This window comes from Lontra canadensis, unplaced genomic scaffold (genome assembly GCF_010015895.1).
Source record: "Lontra canadensis isolate GAN:19392208 unplaced genomic scaffold, GSC_riverotter_1.0 scaffold7, whole genome shotgun sequence".
Lineage (NCBI taxonomy): Eukaryota > Metazoa > Chordata > Mammalia > Carnivora > Mustelidae > Lontra > Lontra canadensis.
In genome coordinates, this window is record NW_022631001.1 from 25,255,957 (window position 1) to 25,263,799 (window position 7,843).

Sequence of the window (7,843 nt, forward strand, 5' to 3'; positions counted from 1 at the left end):
GTAGACCCACATACCTAAACTTGTAGGCTGACAGTTTGTTATTGTTGGTGTTCAGCTGATTTTTCCATGCTGAACCTCATTGTAAAATTAAGAAGCAGATGAATTATTTATATGATTTTTAAAAATATATATATTTTTTAATTTATTTGAGAGAGAGAGAGAGCATGAACAGGGGGAGAGGCAGAGGGAGAAGCAGACTCCCTGCTGTGCAGGGAGCCTGACCTGGGGCTTGATCCCAGAACCCTGGGATCACAGCCTGAGCTGAAGGCAGACGCTTAACTGACTGAGCCGCCCAAGTGCCCCTACAATTATTTTTAAGTGTTATTTAAGTAATCTCTACACCTAGCATGGGGCTCAAACTCACAACCCTGATCAAGAGTCCATGCTCTGCCAGCTGAGCCAGCCAGGCATCCCTATTTACCCAAATTTACATTCAGCGGTTTTAAATGACAAAACTCGCCGCAAGGGCTACAATTTTTAAAGAATATTTGATGCCATTTTAGGTAATATTGTGCAACTTTCATACCACCAACCACCCTCCCCCCTGAGTTCTTGGATACGTAACTAGTCCTTTAATCGCCCTGGATTAGGGCTGTTTGGGGCATTAATGGTGTCAAAATGGTGGCATGGTCATAGGTTCTCTTTATCATGTAATGTTTTATTGTATCGACATACATGATGCTCACTTTGTTTTCTGGCAACTTGCAGATCAGAAAAATACTAACAGAGTATTGCTGTCCTGCAGTGAAAATCATCAGATAAGAAATCGAGGTGCCTGGGTGGCTCAGTAGGGTTGAGGGCCCAACTCTTGCTTTCTGCTCAGGTCATGATCTCATGGGTCGTGAGATGGAGCCCTGTGCTGGGCTCTGTACTCAGCGGGGAGGCTGCTTGAAGATTCTCTCCCTCTGCCCCTTTCTTTAAAAATTTAAAAAAAAAATTTTTTATGAATTTTGTTTATTTGAGATGGAGAGACAGAGTGAGAGCAAGAGAGAGAGAGCATGAGCCAGGAGGAGTGGCAGAGGGAGAGGGAGAAGCAGACTCCCCACTGAGCAGGGAGCCTGATGTGGAGCTTGATTCCAGGACCCAGAGATCATGACCTGAGCCAAAGGCAGATGCTTAAGTGAATGAGGCACCCAGGTGCCCCACCTCTGCCCCTCTCCCCTGCATGCATGCATTCTCTCTCTCTCAAACAAGTCTTTTTTTTTTTTTTTTTTTTAAGATTTTGCTTATTTACTTGACAGAGCGAGACACAGCGAGAGAAGGAACACAAACAGGGGGAGAGGCAGACCTCCCGCTGAGCAGGGAGCCCAATGCGGGGCTTGATCCCAGGATCCTGGGATCATGACCTGAGCCGAGGGCAGATGCTTAACGACTGAGCCACCCAGGCGCCCCCAAATAAGCCTTAAAAAGAAGAAAATTATCAGATAAGAAGCAACATAATTGTTCTTTACAGTTTATTTTTTGTCTCCAAAGTTTGAGAATAAGGGGATGTGATTCACATCTCAAAGGACAAAGCCCTGACTTCCTTCTCTTTTGTGGAGGGGGGTCCCAAAGGTCCTTACTCACCAGGGAGCATGGTTTTATGTGGAAATAACCTCCACCTGCGACCTCTTGAAGATATGGCTGGCAGAAGCTCCTAGATGTCGCCACTCTTACAAGCAGACAAGAAAGGCCGGAATAACAAAGCGAGGGTGACTAGGAATAATAAACCAAGATCAAGACGGTTTGGGTCCACTCTGAGCTGTTTATACAGGTTGAAAGAGAAGCATTTCTTTGGAATCCTGCTGCCTCTTCCAGTAACAGAACTGACAAGAAAGAGAGCCCTTTCCAGAATATTTGGCACTTCTGGGTTTAGGTAAGCCAGTTGCAGTGTTCAACTTTTCTCCAGGTCACTATGGACTCATAGTATATGTGCAGAATAGGGGAAAGGGCAGGAGACAAAGGGGTGCCAAAGAGAAGGGACAAGTGTGTAATGTATAAGCAGCCACACTTAGTCAAACCTGTCTACACGGTGTGTAGATGAGAACGCAAAGAACAAGCCAAGATTACCTATGACGGAAGTGATAAAGAGTCTATTTTAAGAAAAAAACAAACATTTCTCCATATGTAGAATGAACTTAGTTAGGAACAAAAGCCACCATGAGAAAATGCCAATGAAATAAAAATTTAGATCCCCTTACATTATCACTCCTTTCCTGGATTTTTAACCAGGATTTTCCATTTTTCCCCTCTGGCTTTAAGAGGGGCTTCAGCATGGGCCCACATTGGAATAGAAACTACACCAGTTCGTAGACCCTGATTCATAGACCCCCGAGAAGAGTGTGTAAGACCCACAAATGTCGCTCACCCAAAGAAAAGAGAAGGGGCACTGGTGTGAGAACAGTAGGTGCCGAAGAGTTTTGATTTGCCTTGAGCAGATTGAGTGAAAACGAAAGCAGCGAAGACTGGGTCCTGGATATCAGTGCCCACCGCAGTGAAAACGATCTCATTGACACAGGCGCTGGTGCAAGCTGTTTGGAGGACCAGGAAGGTATCATCTAGATAATGGTTGGTGCCATTCCCATTACCTAAGGTTGGCCTAAGCATATGCCCTATGCGCAGTGGTTCCAACAAATCCCATACCTCCCTCCCCGCCCCCCCCCCCCACACACATACACACCTGATAAGATGGCTGGCCTTATAACAATGATGGATTACAGACAGCCACAGAGCAATTATAGGCCATTAAGGTCACCGAATGGTATTTGGAAATGACAATAAAGAGTAGGAAAATCAGCTGAGTCACGCAACTGGTAGACGAGCTGATGTTCTTTGCTACAAAGATCATCAACATTTTGGGGGTGAAAAGAGAAGTCCATGAAGCCCTGTTTGAAGTGGGGGGTGAACAGGAGAATTTGGCCTGAATAGAGTGCTTTGGACCAGGGCTCTCACCATGGTGACAACTTGTCAACACAGAAAGGCGAAACTCAGGCCTTGGAAAATAGTTTCCACCAGGTGTTCCCGTCTGGGGAGATATGGGCAAAGAAAACCAGCCCACCCCCCGACCCATAACAGACGGGAAGATTCTCATGAGTGCCCGCCCCACTGACAGTGGGATGGATTCGTCTGCTGGGGCTGCCATAACAAGGACTCCAGTCTGGGGGCTTCAACAACAGAATTTTTTTTTTTCCCCTCACAGTTTTAGAAGTCAGAAGTCCAAAATCACAGTGACGGCAGGATCAGTTCCTGCTGGGGGCTGTGAGAGATAGATCTTGGCCTTCCTCGGCCTGTAGATGGCTGTTTTCTCCATGTCTTCCCATCCTCACATTCTGAGGTACAGGGTGTCAGGACTTTCCCATATGAATTTGAGGGGGAAACATAGTGCAGCTTATAACAGGGGAGAAAACCCAAATGTTGTCCAGCCTTTGCGCTCTTTCAGATTTCCTCCCCGTTTCCCTTCAGGATAAATGGCTTCTGAACATTTAGGAACTTGGGGACTTCTACTTTGTAGCCGTGAGGAGAGAAGGGACACTGGCTTTGACTTCCATGTCTGTGTCTACTCCTCCATTTTCCTCCCTGTATTTCTGAGGAAACTGGGTCATTTATCCTATAAAAGTGTTCAGATTGTGAATCTAGCCAATTGTCCACATTGTCATTTAGCACATTCGTATGTACCCTGCATCTCCTGAAAAGTGGTAGTTAAATCCAGACATCTGACTCAGGCTCCATTTTTTTGTCAAAAATTCACAGGTGGGGGACTCCTAAGTGGCTCAGTGGGTTAAGCCGCTGCCTTCAGCTCAGGTCATGATCCCAGGGTCCTGGGATGGAGTCCCGCATCGGACTCCTGGCTCGGCGGGGAGCCTGCTTCTCTCTCTGCCTCTGCCTGCCTCTCTGCCTCCTTGTGCACTCTCTCTCTGACAAATAAATAAATAAAATCTTTAAAAAAAAAAAAAAAAGAAAGAAATGCAGAATCTTGGCTCAATCGTTAAGTGTATCCTGTGGTTCAGGTCGTGATCTCAGGATGGCTTGGGTTGTGATCCCAGGGTCTTGGGATTGAGCCCCGCATCGGGCTCCCTGCTCAGCAAGGGGTCTCCTTCTCCCTCTGCCCTTTCCCCACTTGCTCTCTCTCTCTCATTCTCGCATCGCATGCACACAAATAAATAAAAATCTTAAAAAAAATTCACAGGTAGTGGTGTGTACTTCTTTTTGCACCACATCTAGTTCTCTTTTTTCTGATGTTCTATTGGTCAGTGCGTCCAGGTCCTAGGGACTGCTCCATCTGTCGGTAGTCATGACAATCACTGCCTAGATTTAGACAGAAATACAATGCAAGCTATAGGTGTAAATTTCAAATATGCAAGGAGCCGCATTAGAAAAGTAATCAGAAATGAAATTATTTTAGTAATATATTTTAAGTCATTATATCCAAAATGTTACCATTTCAATATGCAAGCAATATAAAAAATTAGTCTTTTACCATCCCTTTTTTTTGGACCCAAGTCTTTGAAACCCATTGTGTACTTTATACCTGCAGCACAACTCAATTCAGAAGGATCATATTTCTAGCGCTCAATGGCCACTTATGATTACAAATACTGTTTAAGGTTTCCTTGTAATTGTCTTTGTCCTTAGCATATGTCCCTCCTAAGGGTATACAGTGAGACAATTATTAATTCTAGGAAAAACAAAAAAAAGTTCTGCAAGAAAGAAAATGTAATCATAGAATGCTATGTTACTGCAAACAATACTTGCGAGGTCAAAAAATGTTAAGCACTGAATATTGTTTTACCCAGAAATTGCAGTGGGAGAATGAGGGAAGAAAACTATAACTTAATCTTTTACACGACAAATCAGTGGACAATGTCTAACATGTAAGGAACCAGTTTTTTTTTTAATTTTGTTCATTTTTGTTTGTTTTTAACAGTCTGAATGAGTTACTGGCAGGAAATGGTTTTCTTTTTCTCCAGGCAAGTGTACATTTCCATCTCATTCCCATGACATGAATTTTGAAATGGCGAATTGCACACTTAATTTTTTAAAGTTTTTATTCAAATTCCAGTTAGTTACAGTGTACTATGAGTTTCAGTTGTATAGTGACTCAACACTTCCACACTCGGTGCTCATTATGACAATTGCCCTCCTTAATCCCCATCACCTGTTTCACCTGTTCCCCCTCCTCTGGGAACCATCAGTTTGTTCTCTAGAGTTAACAGTCTGTTTCTTTGGTTTGTCTCTCTTTCTTTTGTAAAAGAAATTGCTTCTTAAATTCCACAGATGAGTGAAATCTTAGGCCATTTATCTTTCTCGGACTGACTTATTTAGCATGATACTCTCTAGCTCCACCCATGTTGTTGCAAATAGCAAGATTTCTTTTTACAGTTGAGTAATATTCCATTGTATGTATATACTACATCTTTATCCACTCATCAGCTGATGGACATTGGGGCTATTTCCATAATTTGGCTATTGTAGATAATTACGCTGCTGTAAACATCAGGATGCAAGTATCCCTTTCAATTAGTGTTGTATTCTTTGGGTAAATATCCAGCAGTATGATTGCTGGATCGTACGGTAGTGCTATTTTTAACTTTTTGAGGAACCTCAATACTGTCTTCCAGAGTGGCTGCACCAACAGTGCAAGAGGGCTCTCCTTTCCTCACACATGATACGAATTTGACACTTCTCTCCTCCCCTCCCTGCCTGCACCCACCTCACCTCTTCTTCGGAATCCAGTTGCTCTGTGGGGGGGAATTGGGGGAAATGGAAAAGTGGTTTTTACTGACTTTTGTGATATAAATGCTTTTTGGGTGTCCTTCTTCCCTAAAAACCCCCACTTAGACCATGTCCGCTGTTGGAAGTAGGCTCTTGGTTGAGGGATTTTTCATCCTACCTGTGAGAGTTCTCTGCCCCGGGAGGTGAGGCCAGGGGGCAGGGACGGTGATCAGCAAGGCTTCCTGAGGAGGGGATTTTGAAGGGAGTCTTGGAGGAGGAGGAGACCCTTAGCCAGTAAGCCAGGCAGGGACAAGGACAAAGACAAGATGCCTGGCGTGGGCTCTGCCCTGAACCAGAAGCCTGTGATTACTTCTCAGAGAAGCCACACATCTGCTCTGAATTTTCCAGAACCCAAAACATGGGGCCATTTTCTAATCTATTTAATAACAGGCAAATACCCTGGCATCTGCTCAGCTTATCGTCTTGGAACAAAGGGACCCAATTAAAAGGCCATCATTGGGGAATTCACAGGAAGAGGAAAAAGCCATTGATCAAATCAATGCCCTGGTGCCCTGGGCTGGTCTGTGACCTCCTGCAACAGAAGAACCCTTCCTCCCATCCTGCCCGTTCCTCCCCCCAGACACTGCCCCACACCTGGGGAACTTCCTGCTATCCCGAGCGCCATTCTCTACCCACTCAGGGACCTCTGGGTGTGTCCCAGCCCACCAGACCTCCTCTGGACCACAGTTTCACTGGCAGCCAAACTTTGCAGGAAAAACTATCAGGAATCCTACTGGTTGTTCCTTCCAAATACATCTGGCATTGGTCCATTTCTCACCACCTCCAATGCTACCACCTGGTCCCAATCCCAGATCTCTCTCCCGGCTTCCTGCATTAGCTCCTTCCTGCTCTTGCTGCTTGATTCTTACCCCACTCTGGTTTATGCACAACATGGCAGCCAGATCCTTCTTCTTTTTTTTTTTTTTTAATTTATTTATTTGACAGACAGAGATCACAAGTAGGCAGAGAGGCAGGCAGAGAGGGACGGAGGAAGCAGGCTCCCTGCCGAGCAGAGAGCCCGATGTGGGGCTCGATCCTAGGACCCTGACATCACGACCTGAGCCAAAGGCAGAGGCTTCAACCCACTGAGCCACCCAGGCGCCCCTCTTCTTTTTTAAAATTTTTTTAGAGAGAGAAAGAGGGAGCAAGTGGGAGCAGGGATGGGGCAGAGGGACAGGGAGAATCTCAAGCAGGCTCCATGTTGAGTGTTGGAGCCCAACATGGGGCTCCGTCCCACAACCCTGAGATCATGACCTGAGCCAAAATCAAGAGTCGGCTGCTTAACTAATTGAGCCAGCCTGGTGCCCCTAGCCAGATCCTTCTAAAATGCAAGCAGGATTGTCGTGATTTTCTGCCTCATTCCAAGTCCTACGAGAATTCCCCCCATCTCCTGCCTGCACCCCAGTCACTGCCTCCTTACCTAGGCAGTGGGAGCCCCTTGGTTAACTCCCACTCCTCCTTCAAGTCTGCTCAAATGCCCTCTTTTGGGCACCACCTGAGGCTTCACCTGACCATTCTCTTTAAAATCCCACCCCCACCCCTTACCCTCTACCTGCCCACCCTCCCAATGCCTCTTTCTGCTCTGCTATTAACCTTATAGCATACCATGGAATTTACATTTAATTAAGACTGGTTCTTTTTGTCTCTCTCAACCCCCTAGAATGTGAACTCCACAAGGGAAGGCTCTTTGTTCTTTTAATCACTAATGGTTTCCAACGATCTACAACAATACTTGGGATATAGGAGTAGACTCTGTGTAAATATTTGTTGAACAAGTGGATGAATGAATCGATAATGTTTTTGCCTCAAAGAGCCATTGTGAAACTTACATGAAATAATTAATTTGACCTGTTTTGCAAATGAAAGGCATTAATGTCTAATGAGTATTCACTGGTACTAGATAGTCTACGAAACAGTTTATAGAGGTTATCTCATTCTTCCTCACTATGGAATCGCTCTGTATTCATTCATTCATTCATTCATTCATTCATTCATTCATTCAACAAGTAATTGTTGTGTACCTACCATCTGTCAGGCAACTGTTCTGGGCACTGGGGATAAATTAGTGACCAACATAGACAACGACCCCTGT